The sequence below is a fragment of the Teleopsis dalmanni genome, chromosome 1 (assembly GCF_002237135.1).
Source record: "Teleopsis dalmanni isolate 2A chromosome 1, ASM223713v2, whole genome shotgun sequence".
NCBI classification, from domain to species: Eukaryota; Metazoa; Arthropoda; class Insecta; order Diptera; family Diopsidae; genus Teleopsis; species Teleopsis dalmanni.
The window spans coordinates 120,994,914-121,013,084 of NC_051846.1; positions in this window are offsets into that span (position 1 = coordinate 120,994,914).

An 18,171-nucleotide genomic window follows, 5' to 3' on the forward strand; every position below is an offset into this window, starting at 1 on the left:
CTTCTTGTGGATAAACACGATTAGTCATCGCTTCTAATTTGACAGGCACGAGTTCTAAGCCTGGCACTTGCAGTCCAAACAAAATTATATACGGACTATAAACTAATTAAATAAAAATTCGATTATTCCAAAGACCACTGATGAAGAGTACTTGGCAATACTCGAAACAGCGTTGTATGATCAGCCAAACTTCAATAAAATTAAAATAAATTTTTGTGTTTGTCCTTTATTTCTTTCTTTGCTATTCAAAAAACCCTCTAAATATATATATTATAATTATTATATAATTTCAATGTAATATAATAACTTTAAAATGAAGTAAAAAAATAAAGCTACTACTTCTACTACTAGTACGTATATGTGCAACATGATAAAAAGAACTTTTATTTTAATAAATACGATAGAATTTTTTTAACTTTGTCGAAACACTTTCGTGACTAATTATATATCCATATTTACATATATCAATAATAGCTATTTTATATTTATTATTGATTTTAGTTTACCAATTCTTCATTTATTTTGGATTTATATAGCGCATTTTATTTATATAGCACAAATTGAAGTAAAACTGATATAAAAAATCATGCCTATATTTACTCATAATTGTATTAATATATACAATTGTTATAATATAGTATGTTTTGTATTAGTTTAAGCAATCTTAAATAATGAAATGTAAACAAAATTTAGTTAAATATAAACTGTCAATCGTGTCTGTCATATTTACTTCAGTTGGCGACGAGGATAAAAAAATGCAATTATTCAATCGCTTTCACGCTTATTTCGTGCCGTTCGATATTTAATAAACAAAAAATTTATAATTTATTTAAGTTATATAAATGCTTAAAGAACAGCAAAAGTTTTAAAAGAATTTGCTGAAACAACAACGTGAGTGGATGGAGTCAATGTTCCAAAAACAAGGTACTGCCGGTCTATCTGAAAGGAATCACAACATTGTTCCAGTATTTCACAAATTTTCGAAAGAACATCAAACCTGGGTATCGTACTTAGAGCAACTTTTTTTTATTTTTTTGTTTTTTATTAACGAGTCTTAAAATAAAGACAAAAATCGTTTTAATATTGCATGAAGGACAAATAACAAAAAAGAGGTACTAATAAGCAATTTGATTTGAATAATTAATGCAATTGCACACCTTTTTGCCACGACGTCGACTGTTGCCATGTCAAGGTCACGGTGGAGATCACTGTTTCTAATGTAATATGGATAGTTGCAATGTATTTCTTGCTAGCACAACCCCAGAATTGTATGCCATAACTCCAAGCCGGCTTCAGTATTTGTTTATAGACCATTAGTTTGTTATGGATTGCCAGTTTAGAGCGCCTGCTAATGAGGTGGTAAAATTTGTTTAGTTTTAGGTCAAGCTCTTCTCGTTTTCTCTTAACATGCGCTTTCCAGCGCAGCTTGACGTCGAGCGTTATTCTCAGATATTTGGCTTCGATGGCGTGTGGAATTTTTGTGGCATCGGTATGAATTAAAATATAGTTATAATTTCTCAATGAGAAGACTATATGTACAGATTTTTCCTTGTTTAGCTTGATTCTCCATTTTTTTGCCCATAAAGCAATTTGATTGAATGTGTGTTGTAGATTAGCCGTCGCGTCTTCTATATTGTTTTCGATTGCTAGAACCGCAGTATCGTCTGCAAATGTTGCTGTAACTAGTTGGTTTGCAGAGGGTAAGTCATGTGTATACAGGAGATATAGAACGGGCCTAAGAATGCTCCCCTGCGGAACGCCTGCGCTAATCTTCTTTAGTGCTGAATGTGCTTCTTCATATTTAACGCTGAAGTACCTGTCGTTTAGATACGATGATAGCAGCTTACAGTATTGTATAGGCAATAATGACTTAAGTTTATGAAGTAATCCTTCATTCATGCCAAACCTTATCGAAGGCTTGTGATACATCTAAGAAGACGGCACAACATACTTTCTTCTCTTGCATCGCCGATTCAATGGCATTTACGACTACATGTATTTGGTCGATGGTTGAATGGTTTTTCCTGAAGGCGAATTGATGATCAGGAATTAAGTGTCTTCTCTCGATTATTGGTAATAAACGTGCTAGTAGTAGTTTTTCAAAAAGCTTCGATAAGGTTGGCAATAGAGATATTGGTATATATGAGGATACGTCATTGGGAGACTTTCCCGGTTTGGGTATCATGATTAGCTCAGCGAATTTCCAAAAAATGGGTACATGTTTCAAACGGAGGTAATCAAGTCAAAACCAAGAGATTTTTTGAGTTTCATTTTTAAAATTTGTTTACTCACTTCTTCCGTAGTGATTAGAACAATTGCAGTGTCGCTTTCGGACCAATTTGTACTTGACCCAATGACCCATTTGGACTGAAGGTTTTCTCTAGGTGTTCAGCAAACAGGTTCGCCTTTTGAGAATTTGTTTTAGCCCACTGAGTTTTGATTTACTTTTAATGGGGCAGACTGCTGCATTGGTGTGTTGAATAATATAGCAGAGTATTCATTATTTTTGTCTGCCGTGAGGCCCATCAGAAAACTATTAAAGGTATTATTTTTGTATGATTTGATGGCTTAGAGCAACTTAACCAACATTTTTTTAGCATATTCAGTCCAGTGCAGTGAAAAACAAAAAGCATTTTTCTTGTCTTGGATTGGCACAGAAAATTTCGAGCTGCTAAAAAATCTTTTCGGTAACACGAAATCACAAGAACAATCCTACAAAAATTTAACGGAAAAGCTAACGGATCATTTCCAGTCGAAACGACATGTGGTCGCTGAGCGTTACGATTTTTCAAAAGGGAAATCAGTCCGCATCAATCGTATAGAGAGTGTGTAGCCGATCTTCGCGGATTGGCAAGAGAGTGTAACTTCTCGTGCTCAGCCCAGAATTGTTTGCACAATTTTGTAGACGATATGATTAATTTTGTAGACAAATTAATATACGTACACCGCATGATGCTGTGCGCTCGGCTGCGTTCCAAAAGCCCCAACCGACACTTGCTGATGTTTTGCAGATTGCAGAATTGTACGAAACAACCACTAAAACGGTGGCAACAATTAAGGAACAAACGACCGAAAACTCAATGCCTGTTAATTTAATTGGTACAATTATAAAAAAACCGGATGTTTCCAACAATAACAATAATAAAGTGAAATTCAAATCATGCTCTGGCTGTGGAAACTTTCATGCAAGAGAAAACTGCAAATTTAGAAATGTTGTATGCAATAGATGTAGCAAAATTGATCATATTGCGCCAGTGTGCATGTCAGAACAAAACAAGAGCAACAAACGCAATTCAGGTAACGAAAATAAAAAGGAAGATTACCGCCGTAAAAGTCACAACATTGGTACTGTTGAAACAATTAACAGTTTGACAGGTATTGTAAAAACTGAAAGCAAAAAGAATTACATTGACTTGGAAATTTGTAATAAAATTGTGTCTTTCCAAATGGATTCTGGTGCAACAGTTTCTCTAATAAATAAGTGAACATTCAAAAAACTACCATAAATTGCCCAAAGTTGCGAAATTGTACAAAAACCTTATTCGGTTTTGGCAAAAATGAAATTCCAGTGCTTGGTGAACTTTGCGTAGATATCAAATGTGACGGAAAAGAAAAGGAAGTGGTAATCGTTGTCGTGGATGTCAAAAACTCTAACATTTTATTCGGTTTCGATTTATTCAAAGAATTCGGGTTTGAGATTCAGCAAACTTGTAACCTTACTGAAAGTGAATCACATAGAATTAACGAGCTGTGTAAGAAATATAGTGATATTTTGGAACCAACTCTTAGCTCAATAAAAAACTTTATGGTCAGTGTTTTTTTAAAGCCAAATGCATATCTGAAATTTTACAAAAGCCGGCTCCGTCTATTGTACTAGCGCCAAAAGCTGATAGATGGTTCCATAAGAATTTGTGGGGATTTTAAACAAGCAGTCAATGCGCAAATTGACATTGAACAATATCCTTTGCCCATACGCGAAAATCTTTTCCATAAAATTCATTGCGGTCAACATTTTACAAAAATCGATCTTAAGGACGCGTATTTACAAATGAAACTCGACGATGAAGCAAAAACAATAATGGTTGTCTACACTCCGCTTGGGTTATTCCAATACCTACGTTTACCGTTTGGGATTGCAAGCGCTCCAGCTATATTCAAAGGCGTAGTAGGTTGCGAAAATTATCTCGATGACATCATCATCTCCGCACCTACATTTCAACAACACATCAGCCGCCTAGACTAAGTACTTCGTATTTTGCAACAAAATGGTATCAGATGCAAGCAAGAAAGATGTTTCTTTCTACGAGATAAAATCGAATATCTTGGGCGTCAAATTAGCGCAAAAGGTATATTACCAGATGAGTCAGGACTAAAAGCAGTCAAAAACCTGCAGCCGCCAAAAGATCTAAAGCAAGCAGAAGCATTCATCGGTAAGGTGAACTATACGGAAGAAAATTCAAATTGGTTACTGACCACAAACCTCTTGTTAGCATTTTTAATCCAACTCATCAGGTGCCGTCGATGATGTCACATCGTTTACAGCCTCCCTTAAGCAAAAAGTTCTTAAACTTTTTCATGATGGTCATTGGGGAGTATCGAGAATGAAACAGCTAGCTCGACAACATGTCAGGTGGACTAATATTGACAAAGACATCGCACAATTAACTGAAAATTGTGATGTGTGCAAAATTGCAAATCCTGTTCACGCACGTGAATATGTAAGCTGGCCTGAAGCTTACATATTCACCTTGGGAGAGAGTATATATCGACTTTGCTAGTTCATTCTGTAATTCAATGCGGCTAATATGTGTCGACGCTTTCTCGCATTATCCTTTCATTGTACAACTATCTACAACAACAACGGTTGACACCATATCAGCATTGTCTTCTATATTTTCTCTGGAAGGTATACCAGAACTCATCGTAAGTGACAATGGTCCTCAATTAACAGCTGAAGCAAACATTTTTGCTCAAAACTTGGTATTAAACATATAACAACAGCGCCGTTTCATCCAGCCTTAAACGGGTTAGCCGAACGATTCGTCAGATCTTTTAAAACTGCTGTTAAGAAAAACAGTGACGATGGATTGTCTCTCAAATTCGCTGTATTAAAATACCTTGCAACATACCGTCATATTTACTTCACAATGTATTGCGCTGTAGTGGCATAGAAATAGATAGAAAAAAAGGAAGAAAATGTCGCAGTGTAATAACCAAGATCAGGCACTGCCAAAGATATTGCCAGAATTTCCTGATTTTGAAGAAATGATGGTATTCCATGCCAGCAAGAACAAAGAAATAGACAGGGGTGTGGAAAGTGAGATCCTAAGGGTAACGGAAGCTACGGGGTTTTCCAGAGGCAGAACACGCAGTTTAGGCTTTAGCCAATTCTGCATGGAACTTCCCACGGCTGCTTCAGTGGTCATTACGGTTGGGCGTCGAGCGCTCCATATCTTGTACATCTTTGAATTCAGAAAAAAAATAAACAACTAAATAAAGAAATAAGTTTGCTTTGCTCGGTTTGATTTTCTATAGCCTAGATATTGTTTTTTTTTTTATTTATTTTTTATGAAATTTAGTTAATGAAATAGGAGTTAAATGGATAATAGAATTGTAAGTGCAGAAATAGAAGTAGATATGGAAATAAAATAAATAGTTATTAAGTTATCAGTTATTTTCTTTATTAAACGAAAAATTTTTTAGCTTGAAGAAGGATGTCGTTGATAGCCCTTTCCACATCTAGAAAAGCGCAAAGAGCGTATTCTTTGTGCTGTATTTAGCTTTTAATCGTCCCAATTAGAGATAACAAAGCGGTCTCTACATACCTTCCTTTACAGTAAGCATGTTGTAATATTGAAAGTTTGGTAGACTGATTAGTTAATCAGTCTTCTCCACGTACGGACGTGTTTTATAGTGCTCTTACAAAGTTTTACTAGTTAGCGGGTGTTTAGAGCGATAACTACATACAAAGTTCAAGATAAACGAAGTTATTGAGTGCTGAATCGCAGTATATATGCAAAAACTATTGATATAGTGAATAAATGTTCAAATCAATTGTTCGTGTTTATATTGTGAAAACATAAAGATTTTGGCGCTCTTGTAATAATTCGCCTTATTTTGGAACGCAAATTTAATTTAAATTAAACAAATCTGACAAAGACAGATAGTTACACTAGTATCTGGTTTTTCTATACACAAACACATAAAAGCTGATAGAGACAGCAAATAAAAGCTTCTAAACATAAAATAATAAACTAAAATAAGTGTTGCAAAACGCTAAAACAAATTTTGGATAAAATTAGTTATCCAAAAATTTAATACGTGTTATTTTGTGAAAATTTTGAACACTTATATTAATATTTAATATTTATTTTATTAAAATAATAAAAAAATTTATTTATATTAATATTTGAATATTTATTTGCATATAAAATATAACTTAAACAAAATCAAATGTGATATATGGTACATTTTTATACTAATTAACATTTTAATTTAACCGATTCTTTTAAAAAAAAAAAAAAATTTTTAAAATAATTAAAATAATTTCTATTCAAAAATCACTTGTTCTGCTGCATGGGCGATACGCTAATTTATGCGAACGCTCCAGTGCATAGCAAAATAAGATCAACGAAAACCAAACATTAACTAACATAATTTCAAATAATGAGTGTTCAACGAAGTCCCTTAGCAACACGAAGCTAAAAACAGCTACAGGCCGAAAACAATTCAAACTCAATTGAAAAAAACCACGACACTTGTTTACACCAAAAACTAGGTAGTATATCTCACTCGTGGAGTGAACAATGCCGTACCCCACTGATAAGCTCACCTAATACGCTCACGCTGGGACTCTCCCCAACAAATCTAATAGCACATTCCTGCTCAACATCAACTTGTACTACAAATAGCGTCACAGTATGCACTGCAAACTCGATAACTAACACCTTGAGTTCTACATCAACTCAGATATCCGTTTCGTCTACTCATGCCTTATCTTTACTTCCAACAACTTCGGTAAGTACAATCGCTAATATATCAAACAATATACTGAACGAAATGCCTACTACATCAAATTGCGCTATGCTCTCGACACCTGTGCACAAAGAGCAGAACAGCCTTTCAAAGTACATATTCAATCGAAGGGAAACTAAAAAGAAAACTCATTAAGCAACTCTTCAATACAAAAAATTAAACTTCCAAAAGAAAGTCAGAAAAGAACTCGTTCAAGTCTTGAAATTCGTCGTTCAAAAAATGCTGAACAAACCAAAAAACAAGCTAAATTAGATAGTTACTGGCTAGACAATCCAAGCCGTTCCGTAAATAGATTTTCAGTACTAGAAACAGAAGAAGAAGAAGTTGAAGAAGTGACACAACATGCCGAAAAGCAGCCCAAACCTCCACCAATATTCGTAGATAGGGTGAATAACATAAATCCTCTCATAAATCTTTTGTTCTCACAAGTAGAAAACAATTTTGAACTAAAAGTTTTAAACAACGAAAAAGTAAAAATCCAAGCAAAAACAACTGAGTCTTATGTTACAATAATAAAACAACTCGAATCGAAAAAAACCGAATTTTATACCTACAAGCCTAAAGATGAACAAAATTTTAAAGCATGCATTCGTCTGTCGAAACATGCATTCGTCTGTCAATACCGAGGACATTAAAACAGTTTTGGCGGAAATAGGCCATAAAGCTCTAAACGTGTTCAATATGAAACACAGAGAATCGAAAAATCCACTTCCTCTCTTCATTGTAGATCTTGAGCCTCAACAAAATAACAAGGAGATCTACAGCATAAAGAATTTGATGCATAGTCGAGTCACGTTTGAGCCTCCTCGTCCTAAACGTGACATTCCTCACGAAAAGTTATTGTCGAAGACATCCGAAGTGCAACAAATGTGCAAAAAACCATTCTTCGTCTCAATGTCCAATCCAAGGAAGAAGTACTGAAGTCAAATGCGTATTATGCGAAGGAAACCATCCTGCAAATTATAAAGGTTGTTCGTTTTATAAGCAGCTACAAACCGCGAAATTTCCAACACTTAAACCTAAACCAACAACAACTACAAACAAAGAAACTGACGAAAAAAAAGACAAAGTTTCTATCCCAAGGGATCCCAAAAGAAGTTATGATAGCGTGCTAGTGGAACAATCACCTAAATCTCTTACTATTCCAAAATCTCCAGATACCATGAGCGAAGTTCTAATAGTAGTTAAGCAAATGTTAGAACAAATCACTACGTTAATGAATGTTCTTGTCACGCTGACGACTAAATTATGTCCGACAGTGAATTAAATATAGTGCTCTGGAATGCGAATGGGCTGTCAAAACACTGTTTAGAGCTACAAGAATTTTTAAAAGATCAAAAAGTAGACATCATGCTAATATCTGAAACATGTTTTACTTCATAACATTTTTTTAAAGTACCAGGCTATGACTTTTACCACACTATGCATCCCGATGGAACACCTCATGGGGGAAGTGGCATTTTAGTTAAAACAAATATATTACACTTTGAAATGCAACAATACCGCACTTAAGAGATTTAAGCAACCAGCATATCATCAAAAGATTGGTGTGGCTCAATCACAATAACATCAGTATACTGTCCACCAAAACACGCAACTAAGACGGCAACATATAAAAAATTCTTTAGAACCTTAGGTAAAAGATTTATTGCGGGGGGAGATTTTAATACTAAACACTTTGAATGGGGCTCTCGGCTTTCAACACCCAAAGGACGACAGATGCTTGCGGCTATAAGAAGCGAAAACCTTTTAAATATCTCGTCTGGAGAACCAACTTTTTAACCCACGGATCCCAAAATAATGCCAGACTTGTAAGATTTTTGTGTTACTAAAGGAGTGCGACAAAACGACACGTTCTGTAAATCTAGCTTTGATCTTTCATCAGATCACTCGCCAGTATTATTACGGATAAAATCGAATATACAACTTAAAGTTCAAAAATGTTATCTGCACAACAAATTAACCAACTTGGATGCCTTTAGGCATACACTTAAGGCATTACTTGAAGGAAAAAATTTCGCTTAAAACAGACGAAGAAATTGCGCTTGCAACCGAACATCTTATAAGGAGTATTCAACAATCAGCCTGGAGATCCACGCCTTCAAACATGCAACAATTCGCCACATCATTATGTAGTACGACTCAAGAACTTATAAGAGCCAAAAGAGCAGCGAGAAGGCGCTGGTAACAAACCAAATCTCCGAAAGATAAAAAACTTTTTAATGTGCTGATCAAAAATCTAAAAGAACATCTGAAAACAACCAGAAATTTGGAAATACAATAAATCTCCAAAGACTAGACGCAACTACTTCCATCAACTACTCTCTCTGGTGAGCAATAAAGAAACAGACATCAACGCACAATGCACCAGTATAAAACGAACTTGGGCAATGGGCCCGAACAGATACAGAAAAATGCAAAGTATTTACGGACAATCTGTCTTCAGTTTTTATTCTAAACATTAATGAAGCCCCAAATAGTATAACTGAAGAGATTAGAGATGTATTACAGCAAACGCACCAACTGGACCTCCCAATACAAAAATTTTCCATTTCTCCATTCTCCAAATTCGAAATCAAAAAACTAAAAATAAATAAAGCACCCGGCTATGACCTAATCACTTCAAAAATATTAAAGGAGTTTTAATTCTATTGTCACAAAAGGCTTTATCCCTCCCCAATTCAAGGTGGCTCAAATTACCATGATACTCAAACCTGGGAAAACGGCAAAAGATGTTAAATCATATAGACCAATTAGTCTTCCACCGGTTATGTTAAAGTTGTTGGAAAATTTATTTCTTACCAGATTAATGCCCATTGTCAATAGAAAGAGACTAATTCCGGAATATCAATTTGGTTTTAGAAAAATGCACAGTACAATAGAGCAAGTACACAGAGTGGTTAATGTTATACATACAGCATTTGACAAAAGGAAGTACTGCACAGCAGCGTTTCTGGACATATCCCAGGTATTTGATAAAGTTTGGCATAACGGCTTATTGTTTAAGCTTAAAAAGATGCTCCCAAATAATTACTATATTTTCTTAAAATCTTACATCGAATCACGATATTTCTTTGTAAAACTGGGGGATGAAATATCAACTTTGCAGCCAATTCAGGCTGGAGTGCCACAAGGCAGTGTCTTGGGCCCTGTGTTATACTTACTCTTCACTAACGACTTGCCTACCACCGTTGGTACTGAGATTGGAATATTTGGATAATTGCTACAGACGAAAATCACCAGTTAACATCCAACAAATCCATCCATCCAATCCATCCAACATTTCCCAGTGGCTTAAAACTTGGAGAATAAAAGCAAATGAGACTAAGTCTTCACAAATAACCTTTACAATGAGAAGGAAAAATTGCCCACCGGTACGCCTTAACGATATTTTAATCCCTCAATCTACCCAAGTGATATATTTAGGAATACACTTTGACACAAAACTAACTTGGAAGCACCATATTTTTACCAAAAGAAAAGCACTTGGCATCAGACTGCGGGAGCTCTACGTGGAAAATAAACTTCTTATCTACAAAGCGATGCTCAAACTAATCTGGACATATGGCATTGAACTCTGGGGAATTGCTGCATATTCAAATATTGAGATTATCCAACGTTTTCAATCAAAAACCCTTAGATTAATCTTAGATGCTCCTAGATATATAACAAATGAATGTATACATCGCGATCTCAACGTTTCGGTAGTTAAGGATGTCATAAAAAGCCAAGCCAGTAAACACAAAAAACGTATGTTACATCATCCCAACCACTTTATGAGCAGAATTATAGCAGAAGAAAGAACGTTCACACGCCTCCGCAAACAAACGCCATTAAACTTCCAAAAGAAAGTCAGAAAAGAACTCGTTCAAGTCTTGAAATTCGTCGTTCAAAAAATGCTGAACAAACCAAAAAACAAGCTAAATTAGATAGTTACTGGCTAGACAATCCAAGCCGTTCCGTAAATAGATTTTCAGTACTAGAAACAGAAGAAGAAGAAGTTGAAGAAGTGACACAACATGCCGAAAAGCAGCCCAAACCTCCACCAATATTCGTAGATAGGGTGAATAACATAAATCCTCTCATAAATCTTTTGTTCTCACAAGTAGAAAACAATTTTGAACTAAAAGTTTTAAACAACGAAAAAGTAAAAATCCAAGCAAAAACAACTGAGTCTTATGTTACAATAATAAAACAACTCGAATCGAAAAAAACCGAATTTTATACCTACAAGCCTAAAGATGAACAAAATTTTAAAGCATGCATTCGTCTGTCGAAACATGCATTCGTCTGTCAATACCGAGGACATTAAAACAGTTTTGGCGGAAATAGGCCATAAAGCTCTAAACGTGTTCAATATGAAACACAGAGAATCGAAAAATCCACTTCCTCTCTTCATTGTAGATCTTGAGCCTCAACAAAATAACAAGGAGATCTACAGCATAAAGAATTTGATGCATAGTCGAGTCACGTTTGAGCCTCCTCGTCCTAAACGTGACATTCCTCACGAAAAGTTATTGTCGAAGACATCCGAAGTGCAACAAATGTGCAAAAAACCATTCTTCGTCTCAATGTCCAATCCAAGGAAGAAGTACTGAAGTCAAATGCGTATTATGCGAAGGAAACCATCCTGCAAATTATAAAGGTTGTTCGATTTATAAGCAGCTACAAACCGCGAAATTTCCAACACTTAAACCTAAACCAACAACAACTACAAACAAAGAAACTGACGAAAAAAAAGACAAAGTTTCTATCCCAAGGGATCCCAAAAGAAGTTATGATAGCGTGCTAGTGGAACAATCACCTAAATCTCTTACTATTCCAAAATCTCCAGATACCATGAGCGAAGTTCTAATAGTAGTTAAGCAAATGTTAGAACAAATCACTACGTTAATGAATGTTCTTGTCACGCTGACGACTAAATTATGTCCGACAGTGAATTAAATATAGTGCTCTGGAATGCGAATGGGCTGTCAAAACACTGTTTAGAGTTACAAGAATTTTTAAAAGATCAAAAAGTAGACATCATGCTAATATCTGAAACGCGTTTTACTTCAAAACATTTAAAATAATGTTCCAGGCTATGGCTTTTACCACACTATGCATCCCGATGGAACAGCTCATGGGGGAAGTGGCATTTTAGTTAAAACAAATATATTACACTTTGAAATGCAACAATACCGCACTGAAGAGATTCAAACAACCAGCATATCAGTAAAAGATTGGTGTGGCTCAATCACAATAACATCAGTATACTGTCCACCAAAACACGCAACTAAGACGGCAACATATAAAAAATTCTTTAGAACCTTAGGTAACAGATTTATTGCGGGGGAGATTTTAATGCTAAACACGTTGAATGGGGCTCTCGGCTTTCAACACCTAAAGGACGACAGATGCTTGCGGCTATAAGAAGCGAAAACCTTTCAACTATCTCGTCTGGAGAACCAACTTATTGGCCCACGGATCCCAAAAAAATGCCAGACTTGTTAGACTTTTGTGTTACTAAAGGAGTGCGACAAAACGACACTTTCTGTAAATCTAGCCTTGATCTTTCATCAGATCACTCGCCAGTATTATTACGGATAAAATCGAATATACAACTTAAAGTTCAAAAATGTTATCTGCACAACAAATTAACCAACTGGGATGCCTTTAGGCATACATTTAAGGCATTACTTGATGAAAAAATGGCGCTTAAAACAGACGAAGAAATTGCGCTTGCAACCGAACATCTTATAAGGAATATCCAACAATCAGCCTGGAGATCCACGCCTTCAAACATGCAACAATTCGCCACACCATTATGTAGTACGACTCAAGAACTTATAAGAGCCAAAAGAGCAGCCAGAAGGCGCTGGCAACAAACCAAATCTCCGAAAGATAAAAAACTTTTTAATGTGCTCAAAATCTAAAAGAACATCTGAAAACAACCAGAAATTTGGAAATACAAAGAAATCTCCAAAGACTAGACGCAACTACTTCCACCAACTACTCTCTCTGGCGAGCAATCAAGAAACAGACAACAACGCACAATGCACCAGTAAAAAACGAACTTGGGCAATGGGCCCGAACAGATACAGAAAAATGTAAAGTATTTACGGACCATCTGTCTTCAGTTTTTGTTCCAAACATAAATGAAGCCCCAAATAGTATATCTGAAGAGATTAGAGAGGTATTACTGCAAATGCACCAACTGGACCTTCCAATACAAAAATTCTCCATTTTCGACATAAAATTTGAAATCAAAAAACTAAAAATACATAAAGCACCCGGCTATGACCTAATTACTTCAAAAATATTAAAGGAGTTACCGGATGAAGCAATAGTATTGCTGCGAAACATTTTTAATTCTATTGTCACAAAAGGCTTTATCCCTCCCCAATTCAAGGTGGCTCAAATCACCATGATACTCAAACCTGGGAAAACGGCAAAAGATGTTAAGTCATATAGACCAATTAGTCTTCTACCGGTTATGTCAAAGTTGTTGGAAAATTTATTTCTTACCAGATTAATGCCCATTGTCAATAGAAGGAGACTAATTCCGGAATATCAATTTGGTTTTAGAAAAAAAACACAGTACAATAGAGCAAGTACACAGAGTGGTTAATGTCATACATACAGCATTTGACAAAAAGAAGTACTGCACAGCAGCATTTCTGGACATATCCCAGGCATTTGATAAAGTTTGGCATAACGGCCTATTGTTTAAGCTTAAAAAGATGCTCCCAATTAATTACTATATTTTCTTAAAATCTTACATCGAATCACGATATTTCTTTGTAAAACAGGGGGATGAAATGTCAACTTTGCAGCCAATTCAGGCTGGAGTGCCACAAGGCAGTGTCTTGGGACCAGTGTTATACTTACTCTTCACTAACGACTTGTCTACCACCGTTGGTACTGAGATTGGAACTTTTGCCGATGATACTGTGGTAATTGCTACAGACGAAAATCACCAGTTAGCATCAAACAAACTCCAGCGAGCGCTAGATAACATTTCCCAGTGGCTTAAAACCTGGAGAATAAAAGCAAATGAGACTAAGTTTTCACAAATAACCTTTACAATGAGAAGGAAAAATTGCCCTCCGGTACGACTTAACGATATCTTAATCCCTCAATCTACCCAAGTGAAATATTTGGGAATACACTTTGACACAAAACTAACTTGGAAGCACCATATTTTTACTAAAAGAAAAGCACTTGGCATCAGACTGCGGGAGCTCTACTGGATACTGAACAAAAGTTCAAAGCTTTCCGTGGAAAATAAACTTCTTATCTACAAAGCGATACTCAAACCAATCTGGACATATGGCATTGAACTCTGGGGAACTGCTGCATCCCAACCTCTTTATGAGCAGAATTATAGCAGAAGGAAGAACGTTCACACGCCTCCGCAAACAAACGCCATTGGAACTTTAATGTGTCCGACTTCAACAGACGGATGTGCTACTGAGCTCAGTCCATTCAAGCTCAAAATGGTCTTTTAAGTATTTAGTCACTTTTAAATATTGTCTATTGTCTACTCTGAATGACAGATCGCAATAAAAGAAAATAAAATTAAAAAAAAAAAAATTTGAACATTTATTCACTATTTCAATAGTTTCCGCGTATATACCGCGATTCAGCACTCAATAACTTCGTTTATCTTGAACTTTGTATGTAGTTATCGCGCTAAACACCCGCTAACTAGTAAAACTTTGTAAGAGCACTATAAAACACGTCCGTACGTGGAGAAGACTGCTAGTTTTATTAGGCTTCTTTAACATCGAGAAATACCCCGGAACAATACTCTCTGAGCTCAAATGCGTGTCTTATTTCGTTCGTTATACGATTCACTTTCTCAATAGTTCCATGTTTTTCCCTAAAACCAAACTGGTGGAAGGGTATTAGGTTTTGACCGTCGAAGAATGGTTTCAGCTTTAAAAGGAGTTTTCTTTCAAGGAGTTTAGAAAGGCATGGCAGTAAGCTTATTGGCTTGTATAAAAAGGCAAGCGTATGATCTTTACCCAATTTATGAATCATAATAATCATGGATGTTTTCCACTCTGTTGGGTAAAAGCCAAATTTAATAATGACATTAAAAGGTCTTAACTTGTTTGTAATTATTTGAACAAGATCATGGGCCGTGATATCCATGTCAATAGATGGTGCAAGTAGATGCTGAGTGGGAAAGTCGTAATGTTCTGTTGCAGGATTTGGCTGGAACACCTCTTTTAGATAATCAGCAATAACGTTAGATTTCTCGCGCTCAGTTTCCGCAAGAGTTTCTTATTGGAGAATCGGATTTAATGGGGGAATTTATACCTTTGCTAGCATTCCACAAGGATAAATGGTTTTTGCCATTTCGACATAGTTTTTGAATATATTTATATTGTCTGACTTCGGTTTCCTTACTTACTGCAGATCTAAGTCCTCTTTGGGCTTCCTTAAATGAGTTTTTCGCTGAAGGGGACCTAGATTTTTGTCAATCCCGTCTCAACCTTCGTTTTTGTGAAACTAAGTTTTCTATGTCACTATTTGTAAGTACTTTATTGGATGTGTAAATTTTATTGTCTTTAGGAGTTGAGTTTTCAGCTCCTTAAATCAGAATTGAGTTTAAAACCGAAGTTGCGTCCTCAATATGAGATTTACACGTTATCTTGTAATTTGTGTGTATGTGAGAACTTCTGAACTTTTTATATTTGAGCCAGTTTGTTCTAGGACTTGTAAGGCTATAGAAACAGGCTCATAACTGAAGAGCATCAAGTAAATTAAATGTAATTGGCGATTGGTCAGAAGATAAATCGCAGCTACTGTATGTTGACATAAAATTTCTGCGCATGCCTTTGATTACAGCGAAGTCTATTAGGTCTGGTATTTTATTGTTATCAGCAGGCCAATATGTTGAAAAAGCTTTTCTTGTTAAAGTGTTTAGACGCGTTTTTGTTTTCTCTTTTAAATAGTATAAATAGAGAAAATGCAGTTCTTTCAATCTAAAATTTGCTTAAATTCCCTTAAAATTCCACTGCTTGTGTTGGAGCTTGGAAGTGATTAATGAATTATTTCATTTTTTATTTCGATATAAATTAAAAACAACAAACAGATTGCGACAAACTAAAAAAAAGCCTAAAATGAGTATTCAGCGTTCTCCCCCTGAGGCGCGGAAATTAACAACTTATTAAGGGAGTAAGTATATTAACAAATAAATGTACTAATTTATTGCCGTCTGCTTCTGCACGCAAAAGTGATCTTTTCTCACAGCGCATGCGCAGTCAAAAACTTTTTCATGGAGTGCTGAATGTGGATCTTCACTGCCAAATTCTTCATTAACAAATGTTGCAAATCAGAATGACAATGAAAAACATGTAGCAGAGAAAATGTTGCAGAAAAATGTTTGTAATCAAAAATCGCCAAATTGCGCAGCAAATAATTACGAACATGACTCTATCAATATTGAAGATAAAAATAATATGCAAAATGCTGTTACTCAAAACATCCGCAATAAAATTCAGACAGGAATATATTTTTTTTTTTTGCGGCAAGGAGGAGTGGAATGCCTACGCACTGACAATCCGGCGCCCCGGAAGATGAGTGCCCGACTCGCATGGGCTTAACTACTCCCCCTCATTCCTAGAGACCTTGTTCTACCCAGGGACTATGTTAGTATTACTTCGAGGTAGGGTCCTTATTAGTTATTTAAGACTTCCATCGGTGTGCCCATCGTCCAGGCCCCTCTACTGTTGCATATAACATATATTGCCCTACAGTCTACTTTTTTCAATCTCAGAATATGTGTTCCGGCTCTCACTCCTGCTCTTCGTTTTAGATTAGATTGCGTCCAGATCTGTCTTCTTTTCCGTTACAACATTTCCGATGAATTGCGTGATTTTGTTCCAATTTTCTGCTTGTTCTATCATTTTTTCTACAATATTATCGACTGTAAAGTAACCTATATATTCTGCAAGTAGTGTTCTTTCTCCACACCATCTTTCGCATCTAAAGAAAGTATGCTCAGCATTGTCCTCGACTGATCCGCAGTATATACAGTTGGGCTGCTCTGCTTTTTGCATTCTGTATAGATATTTTCGAAAATATCCATGACCAGATAGAAACTATGTGACATAATAGTCAATCTCGCCGAAATTTCTTTCTGTCCACGACTTTACGTTCGGAATCAACTTTGCCGACCATCTTCCTCTTAAATCAGAGTTCCACCGTTGTTGCCAGATCTGAAAAGTTTGTTCTCTTATATATTGAAGGTCATTTGAGTTGTTTGTCGATCTCTGTTTCCAGCGTTTTTTCCGTTCATGTGCCTGGAGGTCGAAAGGGATGATTCCATTAATCACTTAAACTGCAGGCTCGGATACGATTCGGTGTGCAGAAGCTACCCGAAGTGCAGCAGTCCGCTGTACAGCTGCATAAACTTTCCTCCTACATTCAAGCTTTAAGGCATTTGCCCAAATTTCGCACCCGTAAAGTGATATTTGATTTGTAGTTACCATAAGTAATTTTCTTTTACTCCGGGTAGGACCTCTCACGTTAGCCATCAGTCTTCCTAGCATCGTAACAACTTTGCTTGCTTTTGCCGCTCCTTGTTTTATTTGAGCCCAATAAGTCTAGTTTCACTTCCAAGTATTTGATCGCCTTTTGCGTATATATGGCGCTGTCGCAAACGAGCATTCCAATTTCCAACGGTATATTACGTTTAGTGAGTACCAGCAATTCAATCTTTTCGGTAGAGAATTTTAGACGGTGTGCATTTAGCCAATTTTGCACTTGTATCATCACCACGTTGAGCTTTCGCTGAGCGTTTTTCGTATTTCTTGCCGTAATTACAGCTGCGATATCATCTGCAAAAGCAACGAGATGTATGTCATCAGGCATCTTGGATTGAAGGATTCCATCATATATCATGTTCCACAAGTCGGGGCCCAAAATAGATCCTTGTGTTACACCTGAGTTGATACATTTTTCTCTTTGTTCTTCCTGAGTATCATAGACAAGTAGCCGATCTTTCAAGTAGCTGCGGATCATCTTCATTAAATACGGGGCAATTCTGAATTTAGTACCTAAAGATTTTAGAATACTTTTCCACTCTACGCTGTTGAAGGCATTTCGAACATCGAGTGTTGCGGAAAGCACTATCCTCTTCGA